Genomic DNA, 13,294 nt, shown 5'->3' on the forward strand with positions numbered 1-13,294 from the left:
GAAAATTCAAAAAGTCATGAGATCATTTTATGACCCAGTTGAATACATGTTGTGAGTCTGTCCTCACAAGCACTGGGACTTTTACATAAAACACTGATTTGTATAGTTCAATTTGAATGCCTATAAGAGTCGAAATTAAGAGGTTAGTAGAAGTATGAGAATATGATGCATTATTTTTATGTTATTTTGCCTGAGCTATTTATTTATTCCAGGGCTAAAGCTAACATAAGCCTCTGGTAATAGAAAGTAGTTTCTTTATCTTCTTTAAGTGGGAAAAGTAATCACAGAGACAGTTCATAATCTTTGTACGTTACAGTGGATGCTCACAATGCACACACACTCCACTTGAAAGGCATCTACACTCTACATACAAATTCGTCCAGGCGTACTGCGGCATGCAATCACCACAACCAAATGAACACTCCGAAGGGAACCAAAACAGAAAGACAAATATAAAAGTGGAATTAATTGCAATATAATGCAGTCTGTCATTATCATTAACATGGCAGTTTTTGTTTTTCTGACTCCCACTATAATTAGTGGTATTACCAGTTGAACTTACCAATAGATATGTTTTTTTTTTCAACTTCCTATAACATGGTGACAACACTGTTCATTCTGAAGTGAAAACACAAAGCCGTGTTGTCACTTTATGGAGAGGGCAGGCTTAGATGGATATGTAACTTCTATAGTTGGGAAGATACTCGAGAGTTTAATAAAAGACCACATAGATGAGTTTGTGCTGAATAAAAAAATCGGATTTCTTTTTATCAGGAGGCAAGGGATTAAAAGTACTATTTAAGTATTTGCAGATGACACCAAGCTATGCAGTGGAATACCATCCTTACAGGTTATCTCCAACTTACAAGCCAACCTCAATGCACTGTTTATCTGGGAAACTGTGTGGAAAATTAGGTTTAATGTTGATAAATGTAAAGTTATGCACTTGGGAGCTTAGCATATGCATGTGTAGCACCTCTAGTGTGTGCTAAAAGTAGTATTAGAATTTACAGTAGGTAAAAACATAGTTTAGCTTAGGGATAGCCTGAGCTATGGAATTTGGATCAGGGTTTACTATGGTTCAGGGCTGGGTGACTTGTCCTGGCAGCTCTCTGGTGCCTCCCCATGGTCTGGAAGGTTGGAGAATCTTCTAGAATTCGTGGGTGGAGGTTAGGAGGAGCTGCTTTGAATATTTATAGAACCTCAGCCAATCCTTAGACCACTCCATAAATAGACATTGGTCATGCCAGCAGGGACAGTCAGGTGGAAGATGGAGATACTGTGCTGAGGAGGCTGTCGGTGGCCCTCAGGTGTGCCCCTATTCTGGGGGGTATCCTGTCTTAGGCCTGGGGCTCGGGTGCTGGAAGGATCCTGTCACAACAGGCACAGGAGCCAGAAAGGACAACGTGAGTAGATCAGCTGAGAAGAGTCAGTCTGGAGGACTTGTGTGGAGAGTTAGCCTGGAGGGCTAAAGAAAGGGGCGGCTGCAGCCAGGTGGGGCAGTGCCTTAAGAGGTGGTGCTGGGAGCAGTGGCCACAGAGAAGAAGTGACAGTTAGTGAAGTTGTTTCACTACCTTTGCTACACAACAAGGGGCTTTAAGTCACTGCCTGTAAAGGGCTATTGCTTCAATCTGATTGGGAGCCTGTCAGATGATCATGCAGTGATTCAGCTAGTTCAAGGAAGCAAATGTGTACAGGGGGCAAGTGAAGGAGTCTGTATATAGACCGTTGTAAACGGCGCCATTCGCCGTATTGCGTTCCATGCTGGAACGCATACGGTGACCGCGCAATGACGTCATCGCCCAGCGCCGCGTGCTTTCCAGCTTGGAACGCGGAAGTGCCGAATGCAATCAGCGCTGCATTTGGCACACATGCCTCTCAGGTATAAACAGAATGGCGTGGATTACACATGCCGTTTTATTATTGTCAGCCATACTGGCCAAGCTACAATACTGGTACCATCGCTCCCACGCTGGACATCAAACCAGGATGGAACATTATGGCCAACTAACAAATATCCTTACTAGATCTTCCTTGCTGACACCCTACACTACGGAATCCCTTGCTGCTAAACTCAAGCCTTGCAAATGGATAAGTAGTAATTGTGTCATTTGTAGTGCCTTAGAAAGACCTGCCACATATATTGCCTCTAAAAATTGCTGTATTTTACTCTGACTTGCTAGATAACAACATATTGCTTGGGACTGACTGTTGTGTCCTTGTCTGTTTGCTATGGAACATCTTAAAGGAACATACACTCTCAAATTAGCTGAGCTATATTTGCCTCTCTTATGCAACTATTAGTTTCCACCATAATTCCTATTTACTACGTGCTTGACATAAGTTGTTACTTGTTTATGGGCCCATGCCTTAAGTTACTGAACATGTTCGTCTAAACTTTTCTATGCTAAGGTTTGAAGGTATTTCATACCTACTTCCTTAGTGGCCTAATGCATCTCTTTATGTTAAAGTGATATAATGTAGAGAACCCCCAAACTCCTGTTAGCTGATTGGAGTGACACCTAGGGTCCCGTACTGATAATCACTTGCATACAGAAGTGCATTGGAATCCTTACGTGCATCGCAATCTTTTAAGGCTAGGGGTTGGACGCATGTTGTAATACGTCCACCCTTAGTAGATTAACGCATTCCTATATGTGAGAGAGAGATGATGTAGAGAACCCCCAAACTCCTGTTCTCTGATTGGAGTGACGTGTGGGGTCCAATACTGAATTCTCACATAAAATAGAGCTTTCTTTTGGTGGTATTTTTTTTTTTTTTTTTTGCGTTATAAATGAAAAAAGGCAGAAAAATAGCATTTGCATTTTTCTTTGTTTTGGTTAGAAAGTTTTGCAAATTAGTAATTTTCCTTTATACATGTTAGCCACAAGTCATACTGCCACATATATTTGGTAAAAAAAAAACTCAAATAAGTATACAGTATATTATTTGGTCTTCATGAAAGTTATAGAGTCTACAAGCTATGGTGGCAATCATTGAAAATGTATCACACCTGATTTCTCATTTCTTGAGACACTAACAAGCCAGGAAAGTATGAATATCCCCAAATTACCCTTTTTGGAAAGTAGACCTTCCAATGTATTTAGTAAGGGGCATTGTGAGTTTTTTGAAGTTGTCATTTTTTCCCACAATTCTTTTCAAAATTAAGATTTTTTTCCCCACACAATTGTCATAGTACCATGTTATTTCTCACACGCTGTATAGGCATACTTGAAACTACACCCCAAAACACATTCTGCAATTCCTCCTGAGTATGGGGATACCACATGTGTGAGACTTTCACACAGCCTGGCAGGGGCGGACTGACAACGCATGGGGCCCCCAGGCAATAGGAGATTATGGGGCCCCCAGGCAATAGATTATGGGGCCACACAGTATACACACCCACATGGAAGAGAAATATATTTTCGATATATTTCGAAAAAATGTATATGTATGTGCAATATATTGTAAATATATGTGACCTATATCTTTTGTTTTCTAAATATATTAGAAATATATTTCTCTTCCATGTGGGCACACGCACATACAGTATACATACACAGTATACACACACAGTATACATACACACAGAATACACACACACACACTGAAAAGATACTCGAGAGTGGCGGAGCAGCTATAATATTGGGATTTTTTTTTTAAAACACAGATTTTTACATACTGTCCCTGGTTTTACTGAGGCTGGCAACCATGATGGGGCCCCTAGTGGCATGGGGCCCTTGGGCAGTGCCTGAGAGCCCGAATAGTCAGTCCGCCCCTGCAGCCTGGCCACATACAGAGGCCCAACATGCAAGTATCACCATTAGGCTACCTAGGAGCAAAATTTACACATATGATTTTCTGACAACCTATTACAATTTTGAAGGCCCTGGAGCACCAGGACATTGAAAAGGCCCACAAAATGACCCCATTTTGGAAAGCAAACACCCCAACACATTTCATGAGGCATTATGAGTGTTTTTAACATATCATTTTTTTCCACAAGTTTTTGGAAAATGTGGAAAGAAAATTAAAACTCATTTTTTTTACACAAAGTTGTCTATTTATAGGATATTTCTAAGACACAGCATGTGCATACCACAAATTACACCCCGAAATACATCCTGCTACTTCTTCTGAGTATGATGATACCTCTCCCCCCAAAAAGTGCCAAATGTGGAAGTGGAGGGGGGTGAGTGCAAACAAGCGGAGCTTCCCCTTTTGGGTTACGCTCTGCTTTAAGAAGAGGCAAATAAAGGGGGGATGTAACTATATGTATTTTTAAACGAATTTAGAGTAAACACACTTACAGCCAAACTCCAAACTGTGTATGACCAGCTTTGGTGAAGGTCTATGTATGGGCAATTTTGGTGGAGAGCTGTTTTTTGGCCAGCTTTGATAAAAAGGTGTGTATGACCAGCGTTGGTGAATTATTGTGTATGGCCATCTTTGGAAAAGAGATATATATGGACAACTTTAGTGGGGATCTGTTCTTTGATCAGGCAGAGACCTATCTAGACATTTAGATCAACCATAGTCTGTAAAACCTGTTTGCTTTGAGTTATTATATTTTGCACATAATGAAAAAGTAAAGCTACAGATTAGCTACAGGCAGAAAATTATAATTCTGGAGCACCAGCGGTAAGATATATCCAAACGATTTTCTAGTCCTGCCCCCTACAAAAGAAAGCAATAGAGTACAATTTAAAAGAAACCTGTCAAGACAGAAATTGTGGAAACAGCCCTTTCCGACCTGCGTTTGTACAGCTGTCATTCATAGCCAGACCTAATATGTATATGTTGGCTGTAGAGCAGTTAAAAAATAGCAACGGAACCTTCAAAAGCACAATTGCAGCTCCGCATACAGAGGGTAAAATAGGTATTACCATGTAATTTTCATATACATGCCAGAAACAACCCATGCAATCCATACATACAAAGAAACCAAAACAAATACGTTCAGAATTCAAGTTATGTGTAATAAAATAGAATGTATTGGACACATAAAGAAAGGGAGGTGCAAAAAAGGCATGGAAAGTCAAGACACCAGTTGAAATCTATTAGTAATTAGAAGGCAATCCTGCCCCTTGCCAGTGCAAATTATTATCAGCTGGTTCAGTTTCATCTGATGGCCTATAAAAAGGTGTCTCATTACCAAGGTGTCACATAAGAAACATTGCATGATGGGTAAAAGCAAACAGCTCTCTCAATCAGTGCTGGGACAAGGCCATTTGGTGCCCAAGGCGGAGATGGCAAACTGTGCCCCCCCCCCTCCCCGTTTTTGAGAAAGAATCAATGTTGTTTCAAAACAAGTATATACTTAAAACAATACAAATTCAATTTGTTTTAATGCGATAGAAACAGAGTTCACCCACACATTTTAATTATATGTATTTTTATTGGAGGCACTTTGAAATAATAATGCAAAAATTGTCGCTCTTTTTTTGTTTATAGCGTAAAGAATTTAAACCGCAGAGGTGATCAAATACCACCAAAAGAAATCTCTATTTGTGGTAAAAAAGGACATAAATTGTATTTGGGTACGGTGTCGCACGACCGCGCAAAGGGGTAAAAACTTCTGGAGCTGAAGTGTTTAACACATACAAAGTAAAACTATTCTGGGGTGAGTGACCGTGAGTTAACCCAAAAGTTATTTTGAAAGACTGACTGGAGATCAGCTTGAAAGCTTATGGCTGGGAAGGTGTCCACTATTTTAATAATTAATTTGGTTAGTTAGACATAATAGCAGAATTACAACAAAGCCAGACATCTTCCCCTTCCGCCCCCCCCCCCCCCCTGTACCGGCTCTGCTCTCAAGACCTTTGCAGCCTTATTGTTGCAAAACATACGGATGGTATTGGTAACTTCTGAATGTTCCAGTGAGCACTGTTGGGTCCATAATCCAGAAGCGGAAAGAACATAGTTTCACAATAGACTGGCCACAACCAGGTGCTCCTTGCAAGATTTCTGACAGAGGAGTGAAAACAATTTTCAGAAGAGTTGTCCAAAAGCCATTGACCTTTTGTGGAGAAAGACCAGGAATTAGCAGGTTCATCTGTTTGAAAGGAAACAATAAGTAATGCACTCAACCGCCATGGCCTGTATGCACGCTCACCACGCAAGACTCTATTGTTGAAGAAAAAGCACGTTGAAGCTCATTCAAAGTTTGCTGCACAACACTTAGATAAGCCTCTGAAATACTGGGAGAATAAAGTCTGGTCAGATGAGACCAAAATTTAACTTTTTGGATGCCATAATGCACACCATGTTTGTGGGTCAAATGGCACTGCACATCACCCCAAAACCAACAGTGAAGTTGGTGGTGGGAACATCATGATGCGGTGCTGTTTTTTTAGCATACGGTACTAGCAAACTTCCCTTCAATGAAGAAAGGATAGATGGAAAAATGTAACATAACATTCTTGATAAAAAAATCTGCTGCCATCTATGATGAAGATGAAACAAGGGTGAAAATTTCAGAAAGACATTGGGCCAAATCCTCAAAAGAGATACGACGGAGTAACTGCTGTTACTCCGTCGTATCCCTGGTCCTAACTATGGAACTGATCCACAGAATCAGTTTTCCATAGTTAGGGAGAAAATCCGGCATGTGTAAGGGACTTACACTGCCGGATCTTAGGATGCAGTACCGCATCCGCCGCTGGGGGCATTTTGTATCGAAATGCCGCCTCGGGTATGCAAATTAGCACTTACGGAGATCCACGAAGCTTTTCTGCTTCGTTTTTTCTCCGTAAGTATTAAGTTGCATACGCAAAATTAGGGCTGCTTTTACATGGTGTAAAGTTAGTACACCATGTAAAAGCAGACCCTTCTGTCTAGCGACGCGTTTTTTTTTTCGAATTTGAATTTTTTTTTTCGCGCCATATTTTTTTTTTCCGACGCAACTTTATTTACCCGTCGCAATCCACAAAGACCGGCGTAACGTAATTTCACGCTATGCACGTCGGGAAAATTACGTCACGAGCATGCGCAGTACGGCCGGCGCGGGAGCGCGCCTCATTTAAATGGGAATCGCCCCCATGAAATGAGGAACGCCTTGCGCCGGCGGAATTTAAGTTACACGGCCAGAAATTTCTAGGTAAGTGCTTTGTGGATCGGGCACTTAGGTAGAAATTTTAAGGCAGTGTAACTTAAATTAGAATTTCGCCGGGTCTTTGTGGATTTGGCCCATTAATCCCAAACACAAAGCTAAGGAAATTTTCACTTGGTTTCAAAGAAAGAAATAAAGCTGCTAGAATGGCCCAGCCAATCACCTGTCTTGAATCCAATAGAAAATTTATGGAAAGAACTAAAGACCAGAGTTCATAGAAGAGGACCAGTGAACCTTCAGGATTTGAAGAATGTTTGTGTGGAAGAATGGGCCAAAATCACACTTGAGTTAGAATCTGTTCTAATGGATTAGGTGCAAAGATCTAGTCTTCTGGAGGTATAAGGCAAACTGATAACCAACCACCCACAATAGTTTTGTGTGTGCCCACTCTTTTAAAGTATCAAGGAACCTGTATGCTTAAAGGGGTTGTAAAGGTTTTTTTTTTTAAATAACAAACATGTCATACTTACCTCCACTGTGCAGTTCGTTTTGCACAGAGTGGCCCCGATCCTCCTCTTCTGGGGTCCCACGGCGCTCTTGTGGCTCCTCCCCGCAAGCTCTCTCCTGAGGGGGTTAGCTTGCGGGCACGCTCCTGTGTCATACAGCCGGCGTCCATAGACGCTGCTTGTATGCCCCGGCCCTGGCAGCCCTGTCATTGGATTTGATTGACAGCAGCAGGACTCGGGCTTGCCTCGCTGGATCCACAGACTGTGTTTACTTACCTTGTCCCTGGATCCAGCGATGCCACCGCGCTGTGTGAGCGAGCGGGACCTCACTCGATTCACACAGAAAAAAAAATACACACCCCCCTTGTCCCTAGTGGTCTGCCCAGTGTCCTGCATGTACTTTTATATAATAAGAACCTTTCTTTCAACCTGCAAACTGTAGATTGTCCATAGCAACCAAAAGTGTCCCTTTATGTCAAAAATGGTTTTAGATCAGCTAGAAAACAGCGATAATAAATTATAATCACTTGCAGAATTGTGCGATAGCGATTTGTGGGGAAATTCATCATAAAAAAATAAAAGTAATGACAGCAACAATTCTGCAACTGAGCAAATTTCAGTGATTTTGAGTTGATTATATTATTGAATAATTTTTATTATAATTATATTATTATTTGTTATAATTATTTATAATTATTTATTATATTATAATTTATAATTTTGTTTTTAAAAAAATGGCATACCCGGGATGCCTACTAGTCTCTTGTTTGGTCAGATTTAAGTGAGTTAATTCCAAAAAATTACAGGCCTACAGTATAAAACGCCAAATTTCCTTGCAAATAATGGTACCGCTTTCAGCATCTTTTTTCTGAAAGAATCATACCGCCAGGGAGGTTAAGGTGAAAAAACACAAACCTTTACAACCCCTTTAGGCTCAGGTAAGTGACACACTACATAGTGAAGCAAAGATTCCCACATCAGCCTGTACCTATAAAGTCAAAGCAGCAATGGCAGTTCCCACATTTTAGTCCTCAAAGGTTTACTTTAAAGCGGAGTTCCAACCAAAAATGGAATTTCCACTTTCAAAACCCTCCCCCCCTCACTTCCTGGTTCCCTCACCGAGGATGGCGACGGGGGAAGCAGAGAGACGAGAGATTGCTTGTCTTCTGCTGCCGACTTTGCGGGCGCGCTGGACAGATAAGTGTTCATTTATTAAAAGTCAGCAGCTGCAGTGTTTGTAGCTGCTGGCTTTTAATATATTTTTTTTTGCGGGACCTCCGCTTTAAGTAAACCAGTCCATCTCTACCTACTACTATACACGCACTGAAATGAACCTCAGCTGTTGCCGTCACATTAGCAATGTGCAGATTCTTGTCAGTGTTCTCTCCTGGCCTAATGCTTTCAGAAGTATATGATTTCAGCTCTCCGTTCAGAGCGTGCCACTGTACGTTGATTATTGTACATACTCACTATTTGTATATGCCTAATGCAGCATATTTTTTTACATTCCTTTTCAGCTTGGCTGGCATTTATACATATTGAAAACACAGAAAAGGAGATTTGACCTTCATTGATATTTTTCCAAAAAAATGTGACTCATAAAAACTATCTATTATCATAGAGGCCTCAGCTGCTGGAGGGGAAAATAGAAGTAATATTGTGATTTGCTCATAACCTTTAACTGCGTAATAATCCGCTTAAATGTATTTTTATGGCCATACATGGATCTGTACAGATGGTCAAAATGCAGAACAGATTTAGTGAGCGCATTTTATTTATGGAGGAAAAATGAAAAAAGTTATTGACCTTAATGCTAATGCTATGAAATACAAAATAAAAAATAAAGAAGAAACACTGTCTTATGGGTTGTAATTAGAGATGAGGTTGAGGTTCACTGCTACCATGGTGTTGAGGTGAATCCTGCAGATCATGGCTCTGGTGATTTAATGTGGGAATTCACCATAATTATCATAATGTACTGCCTGGCCTTTGCCTTGGGTCAGCTGGTTTAGAAGGGCCAATAAGTTTTTTTTTGGGATAAGCAAGCACACTCACTAGAGGCCATTACTTATTTATTTATTTATTACAGGCATTTATAGAACACTGACAATTTATGTAACACTCTACATATTGTACATTCACAATAGTCCCTGCCCTAAAGGAGCTAACAACATAAAGTTCTAATCCCACATACATACGTACTAGGGCCAATTTACACAGAACAATTTATCATACCAGCATGTTTTTTTATGAATGTGGGAAGAAACCCACATAGGTACAATGCAGATAGTGTCCTTGTCTGGGGTTCAAACCAATTACTCCAGTGCTGCTGAAGGGCTAACCACTAAGCCACTATGTTGCCACAATGTGTTTGGCTGTGATAAGGAGAGCTACTGATAAAGTGCATAGGGAGAGATTAATAAACAAAAAGAAAAAATACTGCGCTATCTCATAAAGATTAATAAAGCAGCTAACACAGCAAAAGAGATCAGAAGTTGCTAGTAAAACATATGTGGAAAAAAAGTGTAGCGCTAACAATGAGTCAATTGTGATAAAACAATATAAATAATGTCGTGTAACACCACGTGTGAACTAATGATGTTAGTGATAATTAAAGTCCATAAATCCTTGACTGCATAAATGAATTAATTCAAATATGTTGAAAGACGTTTAACTGGATAAACAAACAAGATCCAACAGTGAAAAGTGAAAAGTCCACCACCACTTATGACAAGGGGCTTACCGGATGGATTGGACCTAGAAAGGCATATACCTACTAGGCCAATCAAGCTTTTTTAAAGATGATACACTGAAGAGGGCACACCATACACGTCTTGCAATTTGGTTATTATTGAGAAAAGACCTCAAGCAGACAATTCAAGAGTGATTCCCAGCAAACAGCGATACTCAACAGATCACCAGGAGGGCATATCGATAATTCAACCAGTGAGTATGTAAAAGAAGAAGTGGGGCGCACATAGCATAATTCCGTAAAAAAGCAAATATTTATTTTAAAGAGAGTAACTCACATTTTGCAATGATAAAACCAAGCTCATAAAATTAGGGTAGCAGGAACAGCAGTCCATCCCGACATGTTTCGTTACAATAAGAACTTCATCTGGGGGTGCTGTCATCCTGCTACACTTACCCTTAAATACATCAGAGGACCCTCATGTTCACATCATGGCTCCAATAGGAATATGGTAGTAATTACACACCACTTCCTGGTTAGTGGAAAAATGGAGACTGTGGCATGTGGGTCAAGCCTCACTTTCAATACAGGAAGTATGTCAGTGAGGGAAAAATAAATAAATAATAGGTAATCCAACCAATGAATCGGATTTCCCAACTAAAAACTAAAAAAATGAATCTATAAAACTTAAAACGTTACTGGCCAGTAACGTTTTAAGTTGTATAAATTCATTTTTTTACTTGGGAAATCCGATTCATTGGTTGGATTACCTATTATTTACCTATTATTTATGGTGATCTGTTGAGTATCGCTGTTTGCTGGGAATCACTCTTGAATTGTCTGCCTGAGGTCTTTTCTCAATAATAACCGAATTGCAAGACGTGTATGGTGTGCCCTCTACAGTGTATCATCTTTAACAAAGCTTGATTGGCCTAGTAGGTATATGCCTTTCTACTGTAGGTCCAATCCATCCGGTAAGCCCCTTGTCATAAGTGGTGGTGGACTTTTCACTTTTCACCGTTGGATCTTGTTTGTTTATCCAGTTAAACGTCTTTCAACATATCTGAATTAATTCATTTATCCAGTCAAGGATTTATGGACTTTAATTATCACTAACATCATTAGTTCACACGTGGTGTTACACGACATTATTTATATTGTTTTATCACAATTGACTCATTGTTAGCGCTACACTTTTTTTCCACATAGGGAGAGATTAGTGTAGAGTCTTTTTAGAAATCAATATAAACCCTTAGAGCCGGTGCACGCTGGGGCGACTCGTCAGGCGACTCAGCCGCCTGACAAGTCGCGTCCCATTCTATTCAATAGAACCGTTCTAATAGGAGCGACGCAAGTCTTTCCGACTTAGTAAAAGGTTCTTGTACGACTTCGGGGGCAACTTGGGGCGACTTGCATTGACTTCTATACAGAAGTCATTTTGCAAGTCGTCTCTGAAGTCGTCTTCAGGACGCCTTGCCAAGTCGCCCCCGAAGTCGTGCCGCGGACGCCCCAGTGTGAACCGGCTCATACTGATTATCTTGTAGGTGGCAACATGCTGTGATTCTTTGAGAATTACAGGATAAGAGAAGGAGAGTTTTTTTTTTTGCCATTTTCATTCTTTGTTAAATCTTAATGCTGATAATGTTCGGCAGCCTCTTTACAGCCTGTCACTGTCTACATGCATTATAGTGATAACAGGTTACATGTGTTTTTTCACAAGGCATACTTTCTAATTGTTGTTGGATGCTATTGTTTTTCCCATTCTTTTAAATTATAGACCCCACCCCAGCCAAAAGAAAAGTTTAAGGAAGTGAAGAAGACAAAAAAGAATGCCTCACAGGAAGGTGGAGGCATTGATTGATCTTGGAGGGTATGGTGAAATTTGAGGAAAGTAAGGGTGGGCAGCTTATGGCTGTAGGATTCTATGCTTAAAGCTGAGATTGACCCTAAAAAAAATTACATAAAAATGCTCCAAAAAAATTGAAAAAAAAATTGTTTTACTTACCAGAAATTGTGGTTGCTAGGCAGATCTTCCTAATCTGCCTCTTCCTAGTCCGCGGCAGGTCTTCTTCCTCGACCTCCTCGCATTGTCTGCTGGGGAATGAAGTGTGGTCACTTCTAGGAACTGCACATACGCAGTAGGAAATGGGCAGTTTCCCTTAGTGAGGATGGCGGCGCTGGGACCTGCCACGATTGAGGGATCGGTCTCGGGGCTCGGCCTCGGGGGGCCGACATCGCCGGTGCCTAGAACAGGTAAGTGTCCTTAGTAAAAGTCAGCAGCTACAGTGTTTGTAGCTGCTGACATTAAAAAAAAAATTGCAGCTGGAACCCCCTTAAACTTTTTGCTAATGACTGCTCTTCCCCCAGCCATAGAATGTCCCCCTCAATTTGCTGCTGCCTGCCTTTTCCATTGTGGTGAGGAAAGACGGACATTGTATGGACATCTTAGTTTTTCCATTGGAAATTCCGACTTATTTCGTTCGTCTGTATGGAACTCCGACAGAGAAAAAAACACGCATGCTCAGAATCAAGTCGACGCATGCTCGGAAGCATTTTTCTCAGCTCGTCGTAGTGTTGTACGTCACCGCGTTTTGAACGGTCGGAATTTGGTGTGACAGTGTGTATGCAAGACAGCTTGAACGGAATTCCATCAGAAAAACCCATCTGATCGTGTGTACGTGGCATAAACCCACACAACCGGAACTGTCCAAGTGAATGGAAATGTTCAGCAAATGCCCAGCAACTATGTGCAATGCAGCGCATTTGTGCGGGATTTCAAGGGTTAAAATAGGCAGTGATGAGGTAATATATCGCCTCCTCACCACCTGTCCAATGCCTCTGAAAAGTAATCCGAACACAGACTGCTTTTCAGAAGCACAGCAGTTTAGTCACTAGTCTAAACTTAAGTGAGGGTTATAACCCCTGCCAGGATATTTTGCCCTCTGTGTATATATTTTCATTTTACGTCCGGTCCCATATCCAAAACAGGTGAAAGGAAATCCCTCCAAACTGAGGAAGTCTCCGGTTGTCACCAGAACTAGT

The sequence above is a fragment of the Rana temporaria genome, chromosome 8 (genome assembly GCF_905171775.1).
Source record: "Rana temporaria chromosome 8, aRanTem1.1, whole genome shotgun sequence".
Taxonomy (NCBI): Eukaryota; Metazoa; Chordata; class Amphibia; order Anura; family Ranidae; genus Rana; species Rana temporaria.